Source organism: Piliocolobus tephrosceles, chromosome X, assembly GCF_002776525.5.
Source record: "Piliocolobus tephrosceles isolate RC106 chromosome X, ASM277652v3, whole genome shotgun sequence".
NCBI lineage: Eukaryota > Metazoa > Chordata > Mammalia > Primates > Cercopithecidae > Piliocolobus > Piliocolobus tephrosceles.
In genome coordinates this window covers 11,893,130-11,919,877 of record NC_045455.1, presented here as the reverse complement: position 1 = coordinate 11,919,877, position 26,748 = coordinate 11,893,130, and the positions used below count along the sequence as shown (strand labels likewise).

General features: G+C 38.2%; 1 protein-coding gene and 1 non-coding gene across 6 annotated transcripts in view; both read right to left on the bottom strand.

The window, feature by feature from the left end:
* The window catches only part of FGF14 (fibroblast growth factor 14), a 680,734-nt gene that overhangs the window by 60,833 nt on the left and 593,153 nt on the right, over positions 1–26,748 (bottom strand). The window lies entirely within an intron of this gene.
* On the bottom strand, positions 1,129–1,288 carry LOC111546634. Its single transcript, XR_002732850.1, has one exon. It is a non-coding gene; the product is annotated as a U1 spliceosomal RNA (small nuclear RNA).

Genomic DNA, 26,748 nt, shown 5'->3' with positions numbered 1-26,748 from the left:
GCGGGAGGATCATCTGAGGTCAGGAGTTTGAGACCAGCCTGACCAACATGGTGAAACCCTATCTCTACTAAAAATGCAAAAAATTAGCTGGACATGATGGCAGGCACCTGTAATTCCAGCTACTTGGGAAGCTGGGGTAGGAGAATCGCTTGAATCAAGGAGGTGGAGGTTGCAGTGAGCCGAAATTGTGACAAGAGCAAGACTCCATCTCAAAATAGAATAAAATAAAACCCGGGGGGAAGAATCCATAAGCACACTGTAATGAAAGTGTGATAAAACATATGCAGGGAAGCACATCCTTGAGGTACTTCCAGAGACTGCCTGGTAAATCAAATGTCTGGGATGCTTGCTTCAGTCAATGAGGCAAAAGAAAGTCTGGGCTGCCAAATTATTTACTTAAGAAGTGGTTGTAATGTTATTCTACCCAACTGGAATGGTCTGCCTGTACCAGCTTAGTGCTCAATACAGTTCAGTTCTGTTGATCCTTGTTTTGAAATCTCATGCACATTCTTCTCATCTAAAGATGCCCGTTACCATCACTAAGCCAGCCTATCGTCCATCTCCTGTCAGTACAACCCACACCATGTGAATGTTACAGCACCACTTCCATCATGCTTCTCCTTGTGTAAGTAGCTCACCTACTGAAGCAAACCTAAACCTCCATCGCCTTGCCTCAGCTTGCATCTGATGGTCTTCCACGCCCTTCCTGCAGGCAGCCTCTTCCTGGCAGTCAGGAAGGGCTCCTTGCTGAATGGTCTGTACAGTGTTCTCCTTGGCACCTGTTTTGCTTTTACCTATGCTATGGTCACTGACTGTAACGTCCTTCTCCTCCTCTCCTGTTCCCGCCGTCAAATGTTAGTCATTCTCAAGGTCCTCTTAGGTTCTGCCCCACCTGGCTCTTTTGGCCCACACAATCTCTCCTCTTCTCTAAAAAGTGTTTATAGATTATAACATGGGTTTTGCTATGGTTGTGTGTTTTTATGAGCATGTGTGAATATGTATGTATCTATAGATAGACACTACTGGTAATTTCTTAGAGAAAACAGCTTCTACTTGTTTTGTTCAAAATGTCTGAGACCAGTTGTTTTTGTTTGTTTGTTTGTTTTTAGGGAAAAAAACCCTGACATCAAGGGGAGAGCATGACACAGCCCCCACTACCACCAATGATGCAGCCCAGTGAGTTTCCCACATTTGGGGAAAGCACGGAAATCAGCACATCAGAATGCAATGGGGAAGCTCGCCCTGGGAAAAACCATTTTCATGATCATCCCGTCTCCCCTGCCAGTAAGACCAGTCTGTGAATTTCTCTGTTGTCATAAAATATGCCCAGCAAACACGGATTTGTTATATTCTACCTCGCTTCTAGTGAGATATATCCCTTAATGAAATAAGTGACTGAAAAGTCACAGAAGATATCACAGCACCATGTTATCTGGCCTCGCTTGCCTCCTAATCCAGAATCACCCCCTTTAGCTATCTCACCTCCCTTTATCTTTATGTGATATTGAAGGATCATTTGAAAAGGCCAGAGGGTGTAGCTGGGATCAAAAGTCAGGCAGACAAATATGTCATGTGTCCATATTAACAACAATACAGGTTTCCTCCTAATTTAGAAATCAGAACATAGTTTCACAATAGTCAAAAACCAACAGCAAATCTGATAGTCAAAGCCTAGTAAGGTTCACTTCTTTCATTGTGTTAATGTGTGAATATTTCAGTGACTAAGGCACATTTCCAAGAAATAACAATTATGGGAAAAATTTAATTTAACAATATTTTTACATAAAACTATTATGTGCTTAAATTTATATGAATTCCATTTTGAAATATTTCTCAAAATGTAAACAACACATAAAAGACACATGAATCAATTAATTTGCCTACATCTAATCTGAAGGTATAAATATTTTGGGTTTAAACTATTGATCTGAATATTGCACTGAATACTATCATTATTATCTTAATATGTTCACATAAGGTCCAATGGTAATGTGACGTTTTTAATGTGTCCTAATGGTAACATGATTTGACTGTTACATTTACAAAAGGAACAACTAGCACCCTACTTTCTAGCAAACAATAATGTCATGTAGAATCTCTGAGAGAAACTGCATGGGCTACGTGTTTCTCTAGTCATTTTTTCTTGGACAAATTTAAAGTTGTATCTTTTCATTTTCAATAAGTATCATGCCCTGAAAAACCTCCCTTCTCTGTGGTTCTGTGGTAAAGTATCAAGGGCATAGACTCTGAAACCCGATGGTCCCACATTCAGATTTTGATTCAGCTATTTCTTAACTGAGTGGCACTCGGCAATTTACTTAACATCTCTGAGCATCAGTTTGGGTATCTGGAAAGGATAGACTGGTGGTGGCACACAATACTTACTATTTGAAGTTGAGATATGACTAAAATAAATAATTATTAATAAGGTGCCTCACTTGTTAGAGTGATAGAACTGCCAGTACTAGCTAAAGGGAAACAAGTTGTAAAATACGACACACCGTGTGGAGTTAGAAAGGCACCCTTGGTTCCTTTGCTACCCTCTATCTTTTGAAGGTAGTTGTTGTTCACAGGATCTCAGCAGCCAGGAATACTGCTGCTGATTTTATAATTTTCCAGCAGGCACTTGTGAATCACCATATGCTCTAATTTTTTTTTCTAAGAAATTCTGGCAGCATTTAAAAAATGAAGTCACTATGCCAATGCCAATCTAAAGATGCCAATCTACAACTTAAAGTCTTTGCTACTTTTATTCTTCCACATGAAGTCCAAATCTCTGCCATTGACATGTCATGGTCAGTGTCTTTGTCTAAATGACACTGTGTATAATGACATACAGCGGGATTTTCCCTTTGTTTGAAGTCAGGTGGAGAAAGGGGTGGTGCACTTGACATGTCTTTATTCTTTTTCTTAAAGAAACCCTTATTAAACCTTTAACACTAATTTTTTCCCACTCCCTTCAAACTTTGAAGGAACTTTGTGCATTTCACCCAGAACAGAACTCATCACACAGCATTGATACACAGGCTATGGGGAAGGGGAAATCAGGGGCACGGAGAAGCGCACAATGCAGGGGTTGGTTTGAATTTAGGAACTCTAACGCTCCTCTGAAGCAGACGGCTCTTTGCTCTAAGAGCTCTAGTGTCTCCCCACAGTCCGTACACCTGCATGGCCTTCTCACTGCCGACAACTCTGCCTCTATTTCGTGCGTGTGCCACATCAGCCACACATGTCCATCTTCCTAATGATCCTTGCATTTGCTACTGATGGCCACCTCATGGTTCTTACACCTGCTGTCCACTCTGCATGCTTTCCCTCCCCAAGCATCTTTCCATGGCATGCTCCCCACTGCTCTCTGTCTTTGTCTGTCTCCCTCTCTCTCTCTCTCATTTCAGCAGTGTGTCCCTTGAGTGTTACATCTGAAATAGAGCCTTCGCAAACTGATCTTGCCATTCTCTTATTCTGCTCTATTTTACTTCAAAGAGTTTATCACTGCCTGAATTTCTGTGTATTTTCAGTTCACTGTTTCTTCCACTAGTCTCCGGGCTCAGGAAGACTGGATGTTGTCTTTTTTTCTACTGTATTCTCAGCATCAGAGCAGTGTCTGACCATGATAGAAACTCAAAGACTAAATAAATACACTAGTGTCATATGTATATCGAATAGCAGACTTTCAATTGTTGATTTTCTAAAAAAGCAGGAAAGAGTCAGGGACTAGCATGGTACATGGCAGAGGCCTGACGTAGTTCCTTTAACTGTATTATCTCATTTAATTATTAAAAAAGATGGAGTATCTTTCATTCTTGTTTTAGAGCTGAAGCCTCTGGTTTTAGAATTTAAGTTGTCCAATCTAAACTTGTCCAATCTAAAGATATACACTTAGGAAGTGACTGCCAGCATTTAAGCCCTGGGTTTTAGATTCCAAATTTGATAATTTTGTCTCCACATAACACAGATGTAAAATAGTTTTTAAAGAAGCTTAGAGAGTTTACAGACTTTGTTGATTTTTAGTTAAGTGGTTATTATTACAAGGTAATTGATTCAGCAGCTGGGATAAGAGAAATAATTAAATGAATGTTTATATAAGCAAAGAGCCAAACCAGCTATTGAATCAATAAAGCCTACTATGCTTTCATTTTTCTCTTGCTCTCCTTCTTCCCAACTTCCCTTGAATAAAGGTATCCCTTAAAATTCAGTACATGTTCTTTCCAGTCTACGGAGAGCTCATTCTTTTTGATGACTTCATAACCTTAATTTTGCATTTCTATGACTGACCTTCAGTTTGAATTCCAGTCCTGTCTCCTAATGTCTAGTGAACATTCTCACTTTGAGTTCTTTTCGTTATGTCCTCAAAGTCAGTATTACTCGGTGTCCCCAACTGGCTCCTTGTCCTAAATTTTCTTTCCCAGGCACTAAGCATTAGCCATATTTAATTCCTTAGCCAAATAATTGTTATATCCTATTAATTCTTCCTTAAATTATGTCTATATATTGCACTTATATCAAATTTACTATTTTCATTGCCAATATCATATTTCAAATCCATGTGCACTCATACCTCGATTGCTATAATAGCTGCTTTTTTGTTGTTTTTTATTTTTACTTTTGAGTTCATAGGTACATGTGCAGGTTTGTTACACAGGTAACCTGTGTCACGGGGGGTTGTTGCACAGATTATTTCATCACCAGGTATCAATTAAACCTAGTACCCATTAATTATTTTTCCTGATCCTCTCCCTCTTCCTACCCTTCACCCTCTGAAAGGCCTCAGTGTCTGTTGTTCCCCTCTGTATGTCCATGAGTTCTCATCATTTGGCTACTACTTAAAAGTGACAACATGTGGTATTTGATTTTCTGTTCCTGTATTAGTTTGCTAAGGATAATGGCCTCCAGCTCCATCCATGTTTCAGCAAAGGACATGATCTCATTCTTTTTCATGGCTGCATGGTATTCTATGGTGTATATGTGCCACATTTCTTTAACCAGTCTATCATAGATGGGCATTTAGGTTGATTCCACATCTTTGCTATTGTCAATAGTGCTGCAATGAACACACACCTGCATGTGTCTTTATAATAAAACAATTTGTAATTCCTGTGGTAATGGGATTGCTGACTCAAATGGCATTTCTGTCTTTAGGTGTTTGAGGAATCCCCAATCTGTCTTCCACAGTGGCTGAACTAATTTACACTCCCACCAACAGTGTATAAGCATTTCTTTTTCTCCACAACCTCGCCAGCATCTGTTATTTTTTAACTTTTTAATAATAGCCATTCTGACTGGTGTTAGATGGTATCTCATTGTGGTTTTGATTTGCATTTCTCTAATGATCGGTGATGTTGAGCCCTTTTTCATATGATTGTTGGTGCACGTATGCCTTCTTTTTAAAAGTGTTGGCCGGGCACAGTGGCTCACACCTGTAATCCCAGCACTTTGGGAGGCTGAGGTGGGCAGATCACAAGGTCAGGAGATGGAGACTATTCTGGACAACATGGTGAAACCCCGTTCCTACTAAAAATACGAAAATTAGCTGAATGTGGTGGCACATGCCCATAATCCCAGCTACTCAGGAGGCTGAGGCAGGAGAATTGCTTGAACCCAGGAGGTGGAGATTGCAGTGAGCCGAGAGATTGCACCACTGCACTCCAGCCTGGTGACAGAGCGAGATTCTGTCTCAAAAAAAAAAAAAAAAAGTATCTGTCCACATCCTTTACCCACTTTTTAATGGTATTGAGTTTTTTTTTTTTTTGTAAATATTTTAAGTTCCTTATAGCTGCTAGATATTAGAACTCTGTTAAATGTATAGTTTGCAAAAAATATCTTCCATTCTTTAGGTTGCCTGTTTACTCTGTTGATAGTTTCTTTTGTTGTGCAGAAGCTCTTAAGTTTAATTAGATCCTATTTGTCAATCTTTGCTTTTGTTGCAACTGCTTTTGGCATCTTTGTCATGAAATCTTTGCCTTATTGACATTGCCCTAAATGGTATTGCCTAGGTTGTCTTCTTTGGTTTTTACAGTTTTACGTTTTACATTTAAGTCCTTAATCCATCTTGAGTTAATTTTTTTATATGATACAAGAAAGGGACCCAGTTTTAATCTTCTGCATATGGCTAGCCAGTTATCCCAGCACCACTGATTGACTAGGGGATCATTTCCCCATTGCTTTTTGTTGTTGTTGTTAGGTTTGTCAAAGATCAGATAGCTGTAAGTGTGCAGTCTTATTTCTGAGTTCAGTATTCTGTTGCATCAGTCTATGTGTCTGTTTTTGTACCTAAGCCATGCTGTTTTGGATACTGTAGTTCTGTAGCAGCTTCTTGATTGATCTCTCGTTTCCTGATAACTCTGTTATAATTTATCCGGTACATTAGTGCGAAATTGGCATTCCTTAAAGTTCTTTCAACAAGTCGCTGCTCACAGTTCAAAGTTTGAACATTATAGCTTTAGTAGCTATCCGCAGTGTGGCTCCAATAGACCTTTTGATCTTAACTTCTACTATTCTTTAATATCCTCCAGTTCAGAGAAGTCTTCTAAATATGCCCTATGCATTTTTGCTGCCAGAAAATTTTCTACATTCTGATCATTTTGGGGAATGTAGTTTTTCCTTCTCTCAATTTATTCAGATCCCATAAGGCTTTGCTTATGACCCACCTTCATGAAGCCATTTCTGATTGGGTTGCCACATTGCTTAATTCCAGGAGACACTAGCAACATATTTGTGCTCCAGGGAGCAAATTTCTTGTTTACTTTCTAATATTACCCTTTCTTCCCTTTAGACTTTAGTCTTATGTAAAGTTTAATAGGTGTCATTCTGAAGCATTCTGAAGATTATTTAACCTTTTCAATGTTTGAATGGTAACATATACTGAATATAATCTTCCCATTTCCCACCTATTTTCCCATTCCTATCTAATCTTTCTCTTGTCCCACTTGTCAATTTTACTCATGGCTTTTCAGGGTCAGCATGTGTTTATTAAACACTTGCTATGTGTCTTGGACTATTTAAGACAATAGGCACACAGTGTTGAATGAATTAGACTTGATCTTTGCTTTGGTGCAGCACTCACATCATTGTACACACAACCTATGGGGTCAAGTGCGGGGAGGGGGAAGTATCAGATGCTAAGGAGGCTTTAAGAGTAGGCTAGTGAGGTCATGAAAAGGGTCCCAGACATCTAGTTCATGCATAGTCATCAGTATCACTTCTAGCTTTATTTATACTGCTCCACGTGAAGAGGAAGCAACTAACCCTAGATCTGCTAAAACATGTTCAGTGTCTCACATTGTCTCCTGGTTACTCTACTTGAGTAGAATGAGAAGTACAGTCATTACATCTGTCACATTAAAAGCACACATCTTCCAAATGTACATACAGTGCATACGTGGATGTGACATTGGTATATCTTTAGTTTTAATATTTTTAAAATTATATATAGATATGTAAATTATTCAAAGGCAGGGAGCATGCCTTCTCTCTGCTTTGTAAAGAATATGTGCGGTGAGGGTTAGCAACCCCAGCTGATCGTGACAGACCCCATTTAAATTTCCACAGTTTCAAAGCCTAGCTTCTCCCAAAGCTAAAATAAAAAACAAAAACAAACAAACAAACAACAACAACAAAAAAAACAAACAAAAAACCCAAAACAAAAAAAAAAGCAAAAGCAATTAGAAGTTATAAAGTAAAACAATATTATCTAAGTGCTGGGCAACTTGATGTATATAGGTTTTGCAGCCCTGTCATTTTAAGCCATTCTTGATATGAGTAACTGGGTACTACAAACGAAACTTTAAGTTTAAACTAAGATACATTATCTATGTCTATCTATCACCCATCTATTTATCTATCATCTATTATCAATATCTATCTATCTTTAAAGTAAGACACATTATATATTGTAACCGTATTCTATTATCAGGGTAGCTGGCTTGATAGTATCATATGTGTTCAGAGGTTTTTTTTCCCTCCTTTCAAAAATCATTTTTGAGTCTTTTCGATGGGATAGAGAGAATTAAGTGTAAGGAGTATTGAAGATTAAGTTAATTTATAGTGCTTCTCTTTGCTCTCAGTGTATTCTTAATGTTTTAATAATAACGCTGTGGACCCTACTCCCTATGTTTTAGGACATAGAGTGATCACTGCATTTTGCCCAGGTTTCATTGTTACCTGCCAGGAACTGAACTGGACATAAGATTCATCCATGCTCCTGAAGACCCTTCTCTGCCATCTGGCATGTACCCTGAGTCAGTGTCCAGAAGCCTGGCTGATAGAACCAACCACTGGATGTCACCCTTTCTCTAAAACCAACCAACAGATTGGTTGTCTGCTCACAACCACCTCCAAACCACCTGTGAGCTGTCACAACCACCTCACAACCACCTGTGAGCTGTCTGCTCACAACCACCTCCAAAGTACCCATTGCTGGTCTGATGTGCCGGCAATACGGCACCAGCTCACAGATTAGACCACACCTTCTACCTCATCTCACAGAATTCTAAAAGAATTCATCTTCACTAAGTCTGTCTGTCATCATGAACTACCTATTCTGTTTTGTTTTCTCCCATTTCTCTATGAGAACAGGAACTTTTACATAGGCAAAGACTTAATTATTTGCATAGAGATTTCTGATGATTCTTGATGATGAAGAGAAAATACTTTTTGTATTAGCTTTCTAGGGCTGCCATAACAAAATGCCATGGTTGGAGGGGTGGGGGATGGGGAGTTTAACAACAGAAATGTATTTCCTCACACTCTAAGAAAGTCTAAGGTCTACGCAAGTCTAAGTGTTGGCAGGGCCGCTCCCTCCTGAGCCTTCTCTTCTTCTTATTGGCCATCCTCCCCCGTATCCTCACAGGTCTTCCCTCTGTACATGTCTGTGTCCTAATTTCCTCTTTGTGTAAGGACACCAATCAAATTGGATTAGGGCCCACCCTAATTACCTCATTTTGATTTCATTACCTCTTTAAAAGCCTCATCTTCAAAGGCAACATACCCTCAACAATTTGAGGGGAAGGAGACAGCATTGAACCCATAATGCTTTTCTTTTTCCAGTTCATCTGATTCTTGTGTTTTCTCTTATTGTTTGCTGACAGTTAAACCACACAGAATTTATATAGGCTGTCGGAAGTTGGATGGTGTTGTGCCTTTTAAGAAACTTAAAAAGAACCAACTGTCTCCACACTGGATTTTCTGAACACACAGGTCAGGGAGGTCAACACTGATGACTCACGTCATGTCGCTATTTAATCCTGTCCCACCTTCTAATATACAATCTGTCTTGTCTTCCCAATTCCACTCTGCTATGTATTATCTAAAATGCAGAATCCAAGGCTAATTCTGTTCCTGATTTCCAGGTGCTCATTCAAAAGATATAATAGGTCATGTGGAAAAAAAAAAAAAACACTGGACTATAATTCAGAAAATGTGACATCATCCATGTTACAAATTAATAATGTATCCTTCAACACACTGTCCAAGAGGATATCATAAAACTAAGCCAGTAATACTTTCCCTGATTTCAAATACTGTTTTAATAAAGTTAAGCTCTATATGAATGTGTGTTGAAAGCTGTAAAGTACCATCTAGCATATTGAATAGCTGTCACTGTCCATTTTTAAGATTATTGTCATATGAATGAATGGATGACCCGCTGTTTTATCCTTTAAAACCAGTGAGTTTCCATTCCTATGGATCTCATAACTCTCTCCACTTACCTTTATTACAGTGTTCCCTATACTGTATTTTAATTGTAATTTTACTCATCTGTTTTTCCACTGAGTTATAAACCCCTGGAAAAAAAGGATTGTGTCTGCGAGCAGCTCAGTTTCCTCAGTGCATAACCCTAAATGGTTCTCAGGAGAAACTCACTGTGCTCTCTGATGACTGACTGCCTCTCCTCAGAGCATGTCAGCTGCATTTCTTTCTAGGTAGCAGGTATCCTGTCTTCTTTTCTGTCCTCCTCCCCAGTGCCTCCAAGTCCCCACCCATCCATAGTGGTATGTAAGCATATTTTCAGTCTCTTCTGCTGTTGACCACCCCAGCAATGTGTGGGACTGTGCTTGGGTTTGGTGTTTCTTTTCACCTTGTTACTCATCTCTGTCCACTGAAAAGCTTAAACTACGCAGAAATGCCAGGCTGTTTTCAATTACCCTTTAATTTATGTATTTATTTTGAGACAGAGTTTAGCTCTTGTTGCCCAGGCTAGGGTGCAGTGCCACAATTTCACCTCACTGCAACCTCTGCCTCCCAGGTTCAAGTGATTCTCGTGCCTCAGCCTCCTGAGTAGCTGGGATTACAGGCGTGCATCACTATGCCCGGCTAATTTTTGTATTTTTAATAGAGACGGGGTTTCATCATGTTGGTCAGGCTGGTCTTAAAGTCCTCACCTCAGGTGATCCACCTGCCTTGGCCTCCCAAAGTGCTGGGATAACAGGCATGAGCCACTGCCCCCCATTCCCCCCCACTTTTTTTTTTCTGAAATCATACGGCAGTTCTGCTAGCATGATATGGAGTGCAGGTACTCCAGGGCTGGGTGACCCAGTGATATGGGATAACCACCCAGTAAATTTGAGGTTGTTGAAATGTCTGCTTTCTGACTTCCCTGTCCAGGCTGTCTCTGTCAGATTAGAGCAATTAAATGATAATGAGGACTGTGCATAGGAAAATTAATTCTGGGGACTGTAATCAGCACCATCCTTACAGAAAACTTACACATGTGTGTAAGCACTGAGGAAAACCCTGAAATATCTGCTAGTATAATACAAAGAGGCAGTTTTGAGATAGAATGCTGGATTAATTAATTTATTATGAACCCAAAGCATGTTGTTGTAAGAGAGACAAATTCGATTCTTTTAATGTGACTTGGACATTACATGCTTGCCTTCGTTGCTTACTTTGAATGTAATCAAGTTCAAAACTAGATAAAAGGAGGAGGAGAGACAGGCATTTAATTGGATTTCTCAAAGTGTATTTTCTGTGCAATTCTCTAGTTTGTGTTTGTGATATTAACCAGAAGAATTTGCTTTTCAGTTCTGGAAGCATCAACAGCCCTTCTTGTTAGGATTTTGGATATTTCTTTGCCCTTTTTTCCAAGGATACTTCTTGATTTAAGGGAAATCCTAATCCTTTATTGTTATTTGTGCCTTTTTGGAATATATATATAGGGTTGAAGACCATAAGCATACACACACACACACACACACACACACACACACACACTTACTCTGTACATTTATTACAAGATTCTCTTCTTTCCTTCAACAGAAGGACCCATGATTTGCTTTTCCAAATCTTCCTTCAGGGATTTATTAACCACCATGACTCACAAATGTCTTTGATTTTAGAGCTTTCTACTTCTCTTTCACTGTGGTGTATTTGAACATGCATAAGAATTTCTCCCTTCAAATTTTTCAGCATCTAGAATTAATGTCTGAAATGGAGCTGTCTTTCTTAAGACATCATTTTCCCTATTTTCATGCTTCCCACGACTCACATTCTCCTTTGTGTCTCCAGGCTTGTGATTCTGGAACCATTAGGGGTTCTCTCTTCCTCGACGGGCCAGCAAGTACCTAATGTTATCAGCTTTTCAGAGATTCATAGGTGCCTTCGTGCCCCAGTGTCTGATCTCCAGGTTAGTCCTGTGAGATTTGGTCTTCATTTCCCAGCCCAAAACAGAATTTGTGACTCACCTGGAAAATCATGCCCCTTACTCTCTGCTAAATTAGATCCTCTTTTTGAAACATATATCACAGATTCTAGGACCATCATAAAGTTAATTCATGCAAGTTTCTAAACTCTTCTCTAATCGTTTGGATCACTTCAAAATGTAAAGCGCAAGCTGTCGTGCACCAGAGTTTCGTGTGTTCTCCAACTTGAAAAAGTTTCAGTAAAATTCAAAGGATTTCAGCACTTAAGATACCAAGGTAAATTAGGGTGAGAAGACGAATTTTAAAATGAATCTATGAAACTTTTGATAGATAGTATTAGTTTTCTAAGATAAAAAAGTATATTAAATTAAAAATTCCAATAATATTTACATATATTAATAAGGACCTTTTATTAAAAAGCTTCTATTATGCCTGTCAGACAATTTTCAGAATCTCCTCTTAATATTTAAATGCCTTTACATTATTATTATTTATATTATTATTAATAATAATGCCCTTACATTATTCTTATTTTTTTCTTTATTGCAAATAATATATACTGAAAGAGGCTTCTTCTCTTTGCTTTTGGTCTTCAACCAGATGTTAAATGCCTTTCTGATATTAAGACCTCAGATTCTACCTCCAGGTCCTATCTCTACCTTCAAATCTTATAATCATTTCAGTTTGTTCCCTAGGTAAGGTTCTAATTCTAGTATTTTGTTTTTTTTTTTTTTCATTTTCCATTAATTTCCCCCAAATATCACTTTTACCAAGCTTTATCTTTTAAAAGATAGTAACTTCTTTTCACTCTCTTTTATCTACTCTAATTTTCTTTTTTTTTAAATTTGTAGTCAAGGCATTCCCTCGTGTATCTAATTATATCTAATAAGAGTAACTGCCATAAACATGTAGGAACTAAGCTATTCCTAATAATGTCTAGAGCATAGTCAACTATATTTGAGTGAAGAGAACTAGAATTGGGGTAGATTTACTAGCTGGCTTTATTCATTTTCTTTTCTTTTTTTTTTTTTTTTTTGCTTAGATTCAGTGGTTACATGTGCAGGTTTGTTATGGGTATATTGTGTGATGGTAAGGAGGGAAGGTGCAAAGGTTAAAAAACTACCCACTGGGTACTATTCCTTTGCTTTTAACTATCTATGTGTGTTCCATAATTAAGTGTACATTATTAAAATAAATACACCACCTAGACGTTAAATACCAAATTCCATAAAGCTAGGTGAATTCTTCATACTTCAGCATGCCTCACTGTCCCTTTTTGGAAAAATTTTAAAGCCTTATTCCTCAGTCTACCATAAAGATGTTGGTTAAATAGTTCTGGACTTATGTTGGAGAATGAGCATTTTATGTAAGGATCCTGGTGATTTTGATGCAACTTGATCTTGGATCACATTATGATAAACATAGATGAAGAACTAGAGAAGAGTAATTAGCCATAAATCTGTAGAACATTGCAATTTGTTATATTTGTTTTTATGTGTACCAACTATAACGTGGATCTGGTATCGATATTTGTGCTTGCATTTGAAAGTGCATGCTGTGTTTTCTTTTGTTCTATCAGTATTTTCAATGTTCTATCAGTGAGTCAGATGAAGTAAAGAATTTGCAAAATGTTGATGAAACATATTTGCTAACACACAAGCATTAGCTCTTTTTGTGAGTGGCTATAAAGGAACACTTGGTGGGCAAGGAAGTCCCATGCTCTATTTCTGTCCTTTCCCCTTTACAGCTGGGTGACCTTGAATAAACACAAAACCTCTCAAACGTGTGTCCCCTCTGAGTATACTCTGTGAATGGCACTTCCTACTTCAAAAGGTTGATGTGAGGCTCCAATGAAAATGTACTGTAAGGTGCTGTAACAGGCATGAAATGTAGGTGGCATGAATACTTTGGGGTGTGAAGCATTGCATGCTGGATTTTCTAGCCTTAATGAGCTGACAATTTTATTCTCCCATTTCTACACTCACCAACTCGCCACTCCTAACCTTCACATTACATTTTTTTTTGTAAGTTCTGAAGTCTTACCTTATTTCTTCTGGAATTTCTCAAAATATAGCAGTCGACAAAGGACAGTCATTTGACAAACGTTTCAAGTGAGGGACTTTACAAGCATGCCTATTCATTAGTAAAGGCTTCTTGCTAATATTATTTTCAACTCCTTTCTCCAATACTTCCTTACAAGCAAGGAGATTATTATTAGGGAGAGAGTCAATCATGGCCTTCAGCAACTGCTAAGGCACAGCAGATTGACAGATTTCTGAAAGCCAAGATCACTCAAGATGATCTTCGACCTTCCAACCCCATTTCCGCCCATTATTGTTAATATTAACGCTTCTGACCAACTTTGAGTAAAATGTACAAATGTTCACTGAAACCCACAGTATAAAAATGTGTCTAAAAACTTGTGTGCATTAAGGAAATGAGATGACTGAGTCAAACTCATTCATTTGGAGAACCCACTTGAAAAGTAATGTTCACTGGATATCAAATGACAAACTGGATGTATTTATATATTGGCATTAGAGCCTAAAATTAACACAGTACTAACTTCCCCTAGAGAATGATGCAATGAAATGTACTACCCAATGAATATAAATAGAAAATGTTACTGCCTTATTTGGCCTTTGTGACAAGTGAGAAAATATATGTAAATCTAAATGATTACAGTAAAAAGATCTATAATTGTTAATAGGAAATAATAGCCAAACAAGAGACTACCTTCTTAACAGTGTAGAGTTTAAGGAAAATGCAAGTAGAATAAGTAAAGAAAGAAAACCAAAATTGGCAAGAGTGGTACAAAGATTAACAATTACAGTGAACTGTAGCTATTTTCCTATTGTCAGACGAAATCCTTAGATTTGAGGTAAACAGCCCTGGTCCACACCCAAACACCACCATTGCTTTGGATTGCTGAAACAACAGGAAATAGAGCTAAGAGGTTTCTGGTACAAAATGACAGCTCTTCATTTTAGTGTCACTCAGGTTGACAATTGATGCACAGGATACATGTCACAACTCATCACTGCCTATCTTGAGGATGTGGGTCTTGCAAGCCTCCAGCAAAAATGGAAACTCTGAACAACACAGTGAAATCTCATTTCACAAGATGCACTAGAATCAAGGCCATTTTCTTGGAGGAAAAATATCATAGAAAAGGGTTATTGATTTATGCCCCACATATACCGTCATTGCAAGAGGGCTGTGAAAAATAAAAATTGTTGCTAGTTGTAAATCCAACCTCATAAAACAAATCTTGTGCACAAGTATTTTCTTTGCCCTTCATACCATAATTTTTGTTGTTTTAACCAATTAACTCTACGTTTAAAAACCAGGAGAATTCACATAAAGCTGTGATTTCTAGCTTCTCTTGAAAAATCAGAAGATTTAGCAAGGGGTCCTATAGTCCTTGACAGAACAATCAGTTGGAGCTGAGTAGAACCTGCCTATTTTCACTTTTTAAAAAATATGATTGGCATTTTTTGTATATTGACAGACTATATATATATATATATATAAAGTGTAAAGTGTATATATATATAAAGTACAAAGCAATGCTATGATTTCTGAATACAATGTGGAATTATTAAATCAAGCTAATTAACTTATCCATCACCTCAAATATTTGACATTTTCTTGCAACAAAAACATTTGAGATTTACTCTCTTAGTGATATGGAGATGTGCATTACCCAGTTATTGGCTGTACTCACCACACTGTGCAACAGATCTATAAAAAAGACTCAAGATTATTTATCCTAACTGAGGCTTTGTATCCTTTGATTATCATCTCCCCATTCCTTCCACCTGCCAGCCTCTGGTAACCACCATCTACCCTCTGTTTTCATGACTGCAATTGTTTTACATTCCACATATAGGTGAGAATAAAAATGTTTTACATTCCACATATAAGTGATAAGAAAACGAAAACTTTTCTGTATGAGAATGTGTGGTATTTGTCTGTGTCTGACTTATTTCAGTTAGCGTAATGTTCAGTTAGCATAATGAATTCCATTCATGTTGTTGCAAATGACAGAATTTCTTCCCTTTGTAAGGCTGAATAGTATTTCATTGTGTATATGTATGTACTACATTGCTTTTATCTATTTATGTGATTATGGACACTTTGACTGATTCCATAAGTTGGCTATTGCAAACAGTGCCACAATCAACACGGGAGTGCAGACATCTCTTAGACATACTGATTTAGAATCTTCTAGGTAAATACCCAGAAGACGGATTGCTGGATCATATGGCAATTCTATTTTTAGTTGTTTGAGGAACCTCCATACAATTTTCCATAATGGCAGCACTAATTCACAGTCCCACCAGCAGTGCACAGCCTCTTCTGTCCCTCAATATGACCCATCGCTTCCTACACCCAAACGGATTCACTCATTGATGCGTCTGATGTCCTAAACATGTGAGTTTGAGATCATTTGATACACTATAAATAGGGCTGTTGTGTGATTCATTCCCTCCACATTTTATTTTGAAATTTATCAATTAGCTCTACATATTAGTGAGACTCTGATGTTTGTACCTCTGTCATAGGCGATAAGGCTTCTTGCAGATACACGGAAATATACAGGACATAGGTAAATACCTTCAGGGAGAATTGGAATGCCACGACGTCACACACACACAAACTTCCAGTGTCACAGCAGCAATTCAAGCAGTTATGTCCTCATAAATGGGTGCAGTTGGCTTCTGACCATATTCATTCTGTCATTCTTCTGACTCAATTTCTTTTTTTGCTTCATCTGTTTTTATTTTATTTCCTCTCCATCTTTCTCTCTCCTCCTTTTCTTGCTCACTCTCTCTCCCCCTGGTTCTCTTTCCTGCCAATAACTACTGAGGCTCTCTGTAAGCATCTGTGCTCTCTCTCAAAGTCTCCAGTCACTCCTAGCACTTTGCAGTCGGCTCCTTCTCTGTGGTTCTTAAATCTACCAAAGGAAAACATGTGATTTGGTCAGTAGTCAGGTGCTGTTCAATATAGAATGTTCTTGTTGGGTAGACTTTCTGGCCCTGATCAGAAGGGACTGAGATAAACACCACATGGGCAAACCAAGCAGGACCTCTTATGTACAACACTGCCAGTGGTCCCTTTTCCTAGGGCCAAATAGCAAGCAAGCATTTTCATACATGAACTAGTACCATGGACAGGGCTTCTATGTTTTAGCAGCAGTTCAGAGCCTGAAATTTTTTTTTCTGCTTCCCATCTTTGAGTCCCTTGGGGATTTAGTGCTCCCTGGCAGCAGAGAATTAAAAACAAAACCACCACCACTACAACAACAAAAATGTGACTCAAAGCCCATGTTATATTCAACTGAATATTCTAATGTCTTTGATTAAAAAGCCATCTCTAATAATTTAATACAGTTATGATATGGAAAAGTTGGCAAATGCAAAACAATAGCTTGTATTCAAGGTATGTCTTTATTAGTGGAAGTTTATCAAAACAGATGTTTATGCTATTTACTGTAAACCAGATAGATTGTAAAATGTTTTATTCTATAAAGATATATTGACTTTATATGAAAAAGTTATCGGAAAATCTACAAGCTGGTGAAACTCTTTAGAATTTTATTCCTATTACAAGTTTATTTTCAGTTTCAAAAATGTGCTACATAAATGCAGCAAAACCTTTATTGTCACATATTAAAATATGTATATGATTATGTGCAATTAAAATTTCATTACCTTAAACCAAAAAGTGAGTTGGCCAGATAGTAAATAATTTAGGCTCTAAGGCTGAAAAGCCCTTATATTAATTACTCAGCTCCACCACTATTTTGCCAAAGCAGTCACAGACAATATGCATCCACATGAATGAGTGTGGCTGCATTCCAATAAAGCTTTATTTATAGAAATAGGGGACAGGCCAGATTTAACCAGCAGTTACAGTTTGCCAAATGCTGTCCTAAGCTGTTGTTTGATTGTTAAGCTATAAGAAGAGAGAAAGTCCTTTTAGGACTATATACAAGAAGTGTATTTAAAAAGAAAAGAAAAGGAAAACTTTTCTATAGTGTCTTCTCCCTTGTTTAATTATTTCTTTTGTTTAAGTTAACTAGTAACTTAGACCTTCTGGGATATGAGGAGGGGAAATTAAATCTCCTGAATCGGTGAGGTTTGCTGCCTCCTTAAAAGTTCAGCTTTTCCATACCCCTGACTCCTATCATAGAACAGTGGCATTAGGCAACACACACTTTCTTTTTATTTTGCCTTCATATTCCTGAACCATCAGAAGTAGAAAATAAAAATAGCAATGGCAGCCTAGATAGCAGAGAAAAGCAGCACAAAGCAAAACAAGAAGCCAAGACTAGAGGGGCAAACCTGCCATGACAATTACTCAACCAACCGTAGTACATGCATCACATCTCAGGATGCAGACACAAGCACAGGACATCAAATGAGTCACAGATAAATTCATGTTGCAAATATTTAGTGGGTGATTAACATGTAGCCAATAAAAGTTGGATTTTGCTACATGCAGAAATCATTAGACAGTATTCTATTAAGCATAGAAATAGCTCTGTAATGTTGTGTGTTTTCTCTGAAAATACAGCTGAATTGAGGGAAAAATGCCAAATACGATATAATTTAGGTTGTGTAAAGTGTGTTACATGTAGATACTGAATGTAATCGCAGACACTTAACAAAAATATATATGTCCAAAGTATATGGCAGTAATGGCCAAAATTAATACCAATTCCTAGAAAAATAACCTATGCTATTTTTAGAAATGGCAAGATATAAAGTTCCACTGAGTGGTCATGTTTTTCTTTAGTAAATAGCTTAAAATTAATATTTTTAAATTATGTGGACATCATTTAATATATACAAAACAGATTATGCCAAAAACCATTGCCAAAATTCATTTCTTTGAACTCTCAATTATCACTCTCTAGCAAGAACCTGCAGTAATGCCTTAGACAAAACATCTTGCTGTAGCCTTCCAGACCTGTCCACTCTGATCTTGCCTCCCCTGTCCCTTTTTATCTTGGGGCTCATCTTCCATCCCATTCTGTGTCTACTCTGCTCTAATGTTGAGCCTGAGTATGCACTAGGGGTCCTTATGCCCCCGTATTTTGTTTTTGTGGCCTCTTACCATCAGTTTTGGGATAAATTGTATTCCCCCCCAAAATTCATATATTGAAGTCCATACTCCCAGTACTTCAGAGTGCAACTGTATTTGGAGATAGGGTCTTTAAAGGGGCAATTAAAGACAAATAACGATCATGAAGATAGGGCCTAATCCAATAGTATAGGTATCCTTATAAAAAGAGGAGATTTGTACATAAGCACTCAGAGAGGAATGACCATGAAAAGACACAGGAGACGACAGCCACCCATGAGCCAAAGAGAGAGGCCTCAGAAGAAACAATCCTGCCGGCACCTGGATTTCAGAATTCCAGCCTCCAAAACTGTGAAAAAAAATACATTTCTATGCTTTAAGCCCCCCAGTTGGTAGTACATTATTACAGCAACTTAGCAAACAAAAATATCCTCATTGCTGTCCCCTCCTGCAAGGTCATTCAAGCTATTGCTCTACTTTCTATGCCCAGATTAACCAAGGCCTCCTCGGCCAAGTATTTCCAAATCCTGCCCTCCACAGGGATAACTATCGTCTCTTCTCTGAGGTGCAGGCCTTGGGGTTGAAATCACAAAAGCCAGACCCGGCGCCAAACTCTGCTGCCTGTCAGCTTGGGAAACATTCTCTCAAGTCTTCGTTTTCTCATCTTTAAAATTAGAATTACAATACCCACCTTACAACACGAGACAGTATGTGTGCAAACACAGTTGTTGATTCTTTGTAAACCTGCTGAATGCATTCTTCTTGAATTACAACATACTCTATGCTACATCACTTTTGATTGTTTATACTTCTGGTTTTTCCTTCTAGGTAGCAGGATCTTGGAGTATACAGGTTAAGTTTATTTATCTTTATAGACAAGGTGGCTAGGACAGCTCTTGCCCTATGGTTCCCCAAAGAGTACTTTCTGGACACAAAATAGTGAAATGACCAATTCATTTGTCACATGTAATTGTGCCTTCTTTACAAAAATGTTTGTTGGTGACTAGAATGACGCACATAAGCAAGGGTCAATTTTCTCATAAAATATCTACAGAATATAAATGGTGGGGTTGGGCATGAGGGAGGAGCCACAGTAAAAGTTAACAGAACAAATATTTTTTGGTAGGTGATTAATCAAGAGAGAGTGCATCATATTAGCAGGCTGACCAAGCTTTGGTTTCAGCCTTTGCTTTCCAGTATTATGTACTGGCTTTCACAGTTGCACTCCATTTATTCATTATGAAAATGTATTATCTGACCAAAGAAAATGAAGATTTTAAACCTTGGGCACTAGCTAAAGAAAATGTCATGAACTGTGTGTCTGTGCGTGTATGTGTGTGTGTGTGTGTGTGTGTGTGTGTGTGTGTGTGTTCAACCTCAGTAGAAACAGAGATGGTTAGAGTCAATAAGAAAATGTTAGCTTGGAAATTAGGAACCTTCAGAAAACCAAATAATCATTTGTTCAATAATCCTTGTCTTGAAGTTGTTTCAAAAAGCAGTCTTCTGTTCAAAGACATAAAGACAACAAGAAAGAATTAGGAAAATTCATGATATTTCTCAGGAAATGGTAAGATTTGAAAGTTAAGAGAGTACTTGCTAACGTTACTCGCTGTGCTTTGATAACCTGTAGTCTAAAATGTCTTCCCTTTTATATCCTTTCAGTGCTTTTAAATAACTCTATTTTCTTTATATTAGATCTTAAGGAAATTTGCATTCTCATAAAAGAAAAAAGCTGACTTGAATTGCTATGTTTTTGTATCAAAAGAAAACAACAAATCCTGATCTCAACATGTCTTTCACGGTTTTCCCTGGAGTAAGCATAAAAACAAAACAGATTAAGAGCATGTAGTGGGCAATTTAATTCCACAGAGATGTTTCCTGTCATGTAAGTAAAACCAACAAACAAGGAGGTAAGAATTCGTTTTCTAATTAATGATGTGTGTTCTGGAAAACTTGCTGGGACTTTATCTCAGCCTCTGAACTGAAAACTATCTTGATGAAATAGTTTGAGATTAAAATAGCTCAATTATGTTGATGATAAACAGGTGGCCTTACTGACATTTTAACTCATGATAGTTCATCTAGAAGTAATAGATGAGAAAAAAATATCTAAACTGAATAGCACTCTTCCACATCTGAGATCTCTAACTGGTCTTGTGGTGGCTGGGGTTGGGGAGCATGTGGTTGACATTGAATATGCACATAGGCCAATGAACAATCTTGCTATGAATAGGCTAATACAATTTAAAAATTGTGTACGTCTTACAAGTTGCCACTTTTGCTGTGTGAAATCACGGGTTGCATTTGCCTGTGTCTAAGGGAAGGCTGTTTAGATATGTGCTTATTTAAGTCACTGAAATGCAGGATTAAGGAATTGAGATGTGTATTTGTGAGTGTGTGTGTATATACACTAAACTTATGACTGTGCAGCCTGGTATAAGCAGTGAGAAGGTCAGCTTCATCAATGACCTTGGCATGACATTTGCAAAATTCTGAGCTAACTGCAGTTTTGAAGTGTTGTTTCCTAAAACTATACAGTTTTCTGCTACTCGGCAGATGTATAAATAATTAGAGCATTAATCATTTCGCAATGAGTTAATCTAAGGTAAAGATTGCCTCATACATCTATGATAAACACAAAATAACTATTTGCTGCATATGAATGACTTCCAGTGAATGTTTTATGCAACATGAATGCACAAAATTGTTCTACATCTACTCAAGTCTCAGCATAACTTGGCTTTTTCTTTACCTGAAGTCCATTTGGGAATGGGAGGTTGGAGACTTTTTTTCTCCCTGTCTGATCTTTCTTATTTCAAATTCATGCTGTTCTCTCTGATACTCATTTTGTCTTTCAAACCTGAAGTTTCATAGGATATATGAGCCCAAAGGATAGAGAAGTCACATCAGTGCCTTCGTGTGACATTGATGTGATATCTCGGAAGCCTGTCTTCTCTCTTTTCCAGACTCAGCTGCTGTTCTCTTGGTAAGCAGAGGGGAGCCTGCAAGCAGTGTAGGCAAATGCCCTGCTGAGTTGATTTGCCACAGCAGAAGATCTCTTTGCATAGTTTAGTGCTGGAAATAAGGATTTAAGGCAGCAAAACATGGCTTTAGGTCAATTTAAATAATGCGTGGCAATGACAGAAACAGTGAGCAGCTGGAACATTTGGGGGAAACTGATAAATATCTAGTATGCACGTATTAATCTGCAATAGTCATTACTTTTTCTCACTGTCTGGATTGAAGATCATTGATTCTGCTCTACCCGGCAGACCCTTCCCACTCCCTTCCCAAAGTGTACTGTTCTTAGGATAATTGGAAGACTACCCAAAGCAAAAAGATCACTGGAAGGACAGTGATACAAATGAACATTAGGAACTAAGGACTTTATAAAAATGCTCAAAACGAATAACTCAAGGGGAAAAGGACACCTAAAAATAGTCTTCAGAATTGTCCACAGTAATGATTTCATGGAAATTACAAGAAGGGTTATATGATAACATATATAGACTATTGTATATGGATTTCATCAGACTTAGTGCAGACAAATAAATTGATTTTAGGTAAACTTTATGTACAAGGAATGTCAATTTTTAAAGAATGTTCCCTTCCTACTTCTCTAGACACATGTCTCCATAGAGACATAAAAAATGGCCTTTTATTTTAATGAGTTAGCGTTTTAGAATTTGCAGACAGGAAGTTTCTCGAATAAAAATTGAGTATCTGAAAATCATTATGGGTTGTGTGTCAGCTGAAAATTTATTTTACTTCCCTGTGGGACTGCCCTCTGCTTTGTCGCTTAAATGGTTTTAGAAGAGAGTAACCTCAAGTTACCTAAAGTAATTGAAGTAATTTATATTTCAAAGACTACCTCATGTCCTTACAAATGATATGGAAATATAAAACATAAAAACTAATGAGAATTGACATCTATTCTTCAAATTTAACTGCTAAATATGATACTCATAAGTTACATATGTAATAATGTGATAATATCCATATAAAATAATAGTAATAACAGTGGATATAATAAAAAAACACGAAGGGTGTCAAACCAAAAGGGACTTATCCATTTGCCGTTTGCACGAATCTAAAACTCTGGTCCTCAATTATGCAAAAACAGCAACCGATCATAATGCTTCTTCTAACTATAGTGCAATAAAAGTTTCCATCTACAAAATAGGTATCTACTTCAAAAATTGAAATAAAATGTATCAACAATTCCTATTTTCTGTGTGTCCAGACACTTTTGATTGGCATATTTTGTTGAAGGAGACAGATGGCAGGACAATCCAAGGAAGTGCAGCTCAGCTTTATGGAGAAATTTTCACCGTGTTCTAGGGAGTTTTGGATATAGAGTTCATACCTTAGTAGGAAAACTTTCACAACCATAATCAAAAGACAGGCCATCCTGAACCTTCACATCATTATTATCATTATATATTAATAATGAATTAATATGAATCTGCCTGGAGAAGGGACTGTTAAACTGTTTCAGAACACATGACATAATGCTCAGACATTCTCTTTAAAAGAAATATCAAAACTGGGTGCCAGCAAGCAGGTGTCTGAGGGAGGGACAGCTACCTAGAAGCTGACTTTCAAAGAGCACAAACTTGAAAGCTATCTCAAATCACTATTTTGACATCTGCTGTTATTGATGCTAAATGGATAATTATTTTCTTCACGTGATTGCAAACTGAACAGAACACAGGTTCTGACAACACAAGATCTTTGTCTATAATATAAGGAAAGCTATGAGGAACCATATAGAGGCTTAGGATCTATAAGGAGAGCTATGCTGCATTTGGAAAATATGATATAAAACAATTAATTAAATATTTACTGTGTATTCAGTATATGCTCAATGCAGATGTTGACAAATTTTTTTTTTCTAAAGAGACCCCATAGATTTTGGGCTTTGCGGAGTATCAAGTCTCTTGCAACTCCTCACTCTGCTGCTGTAATGTGAAAGCAGCCATAGAAAATATTACTTTAGAAAGTGTGCAGCTGTGCTCTAATAGAGCTTTATTTACAGAAATAGGTGACTGTCCAGATTTGGCCCAGGGGACATTTCTTACAGACCCATGTGCTGAGATTTGGGGGTTTTTAGAAGCTAGTTCTGACTGATCTATTTAGAGGGGGGTAATTGGAAGAAGTAGAAGCATCTGAGAAAACAGGTTGGTTAAGAACTAGTTTGAAACACAGGCCCCAGCAAGAACCGATGACTTTGGCAGACTTCAGTGTTGATGGTGAAATGGAAATGGAGAATATCTGATGGACGTAAGAGCTATTTAAGTGGTAGAGAGGGACCTCTCATGGAGGCAGCTAGCTCAATGCTGGAAAGCACTAAGCCAAGGCATCATGCCCTACACTGCCCACATTAGCAAACAGTACAGTGAGGATGGCTAAAGGTGACCCCAAGAAACCAAAGGGTAAGATGTCTGCTTATGTTTTCTTTGTGCAGATATGCAGAGGAGAACACAAAAAGAAAAACCCAGAGGTCCCTGTCGATTTAGCAGAATTTTTCAAGAAGTGCTCTGAGAGGTGAAAGACAGTGTCTGGGAAAGGTAAGTATAAATCTGATAAAATGGCAAAGGCAGAAAAAGTAGGTTCTGATGGTGAAATGAACGACCGTGACCAGCTCAGGGAGGCAAGAAGGCTCCTAATGTTCCAAAAAGGTTGCCATCTGAATTCTTTCCGTTCTGTTCAGAAGTCCACTTCAAGGTCAAATCTGCAAATCCTGGCATCCATGGCAAAAAGCTGGGTGAGATGTGGAACAACTTAAGTGACAGAAAAAAGCAGCCTGACATCACTTAGATGGAGAAGCTGAAAGAGAAGGATGAGGCCGGGCGCGGTGGCTCAAGCCTGTAATCCCAGCACTTTGGGAGGCCGAGACGGGCGGATCACGAGGTCAGGAGATCGAGACCATCCTGGCTAACACGGTGAAACCCCGTCTCTACTAAAAATACAAAAAACTAGCCGGGCGAGGTGGCGGGCGTCTGTAGTCCCAGCTACTCGGGAGGCTGAGGCAGGAGAATGGCGTAAACCCGGGAGGCGGAGCTTGCAGTGAGCTGAGATCCGGCCACTGCACTCCAGCCCGGGCGACAGAGCGAGACTCCGTCTCAAAAAAAAAAAAAAAAAAAAAAAAGAGAAGGATGAGAAGAATGTTGCTGATCGTAAGTGTAAAGGAAAGTTTGATGGCTCAAAGCACCCCGCTAAAGTTGCCTGGAAAAAGGTGGAAGAGGAAGATGAAGAAGATGCAGAGGACAAAGAGGAAGTGGAGGAGGAGGATAAAAAGAAAAACAACAGTTTTATCTGTCTCTTTGTGAATACCTTAGAGCAGGGGAGTGCTGTAACTGACATATCTATTTGAGAAGTGTCTATTGCCCTCACTAGGCTTAATGACAAAATCTGATCAGAATCATACTGTAGTTTTTCAAAGTGGTCTAGAAATTGTCAGTGGTTTATGTCAAGTGGCCGTGGGTGTCTGGAGCATCCTGAAACTGTATCAAAATTATATGTATTTCCAAACATTTTTAAAAATAAAAAGGCAATCTTGTGTTTTCTTCACACTGTACACTTTGCTGTTTGTGTGATACGGCATTTAAAGATGTTTCTGACATTTAAAAACACGTGTAAGGTAATGTTTACTATTTGGCTACGGGCTAGAAATCCTGAGGTGCCAACTGTACATATATATCGTTTGTAAAAAGAACAAAATAAAGACAAACTCTTGAGGCCCCTGGCTTCATGTTGAGGTCGTGGGGGAAGAGAGCTTTTGGAGAAACTGGAGCTCAGTTCATGCACTGTGAGGCTGGACTGGCTGCCACTGCAATGGGCCTCCATTTAGCTTTGTTTGTCTTGTTTCTGTGTATAGTCACATAGCATTCTGCTGTCATTCTTTGCTCTGGACAAATGGGGTCAGCTGGCATGAAAATTGTTTGGAAGTTTTTTAGTTAAGTGCAGTCATTTTGAAACTTTTTTTTTTTTCTGAGACAAGGTCCTGCTCTGTTACCCAGGCTGGAGTGCAGGAGCGTGATCACAGCGCATTTGCAGCCTCAACCTCCCAGGCTCAAGGGATCATTCCACCTCAGCCTCCCAAGCAGCTGGGGCCACAGGTGTGCACCACTACACTCAGCTAATTAAAAACAAATTATTATGGAAATGGGGGTCTCACTATGTTGCCCAGGCTTGTCTTGAACTCCCAGGTTTAAGCGATCCTCCCGCCTTACCCTCCCAAAGTGCTGGGATTACAGGCATAAGCCATCATACCCAGCTGAAACTTTGTTCTTAAACAAACTGCAGAACTGTTGTCAGCAAAGGGAAGAGCAACTACATCAATCGAAGTTCAAGAACCTCTGTGCTTAAACATAATTTGCAATGTTGTTTTTTGTATATTTAGAATGCTGAAGTTAATAAACAGTAAAGTTAAATAAACAGTAATGCATTTTAAAAAATAAGTGGTAGACTATATAGAACTTAGTAACAGATTGACTATATGATCCTGTAGATGTGTCCTGGATGGCACCTAGGCTTCTGGCATGAGGAGTTGGGCAGATGTTGCTGCATTTATTGAGCCAGCAAACACGGGAGGAAGCCAGGTTTTGGGCGGAAGGACACGAATTCAATCTCAGACATATTGCATTTCAGATGCATGTGAGACATCGATATGGAACTTTTGAGTAGGCTGTTGAATTAATATACAAGTTTGGAGCTCAGAAGAGGAATTTAAGCTGGAAATATATAGAAGCTATTTGCATTTAGTTGAAAATTTTAGTCATAGGAATAGGTGTGTGAGGCTGAAAAGGGCATAGGATCAAGTTCGAAGGAACCACAATATTTAAAGATTATTTAGAAAAAAAAAAAAGCCAGAGAATAAGAAGGAGCATGGAAAGGATGTGTTACCATGGAGATCACTGAGGTGGTCCAGATGGGGAATCTGTGTCTACAGTTACTTCAAAGTTAGATGCTATGAGCATTGAACAACTTGCAGTACTTAGGGACCTTAGTGAGA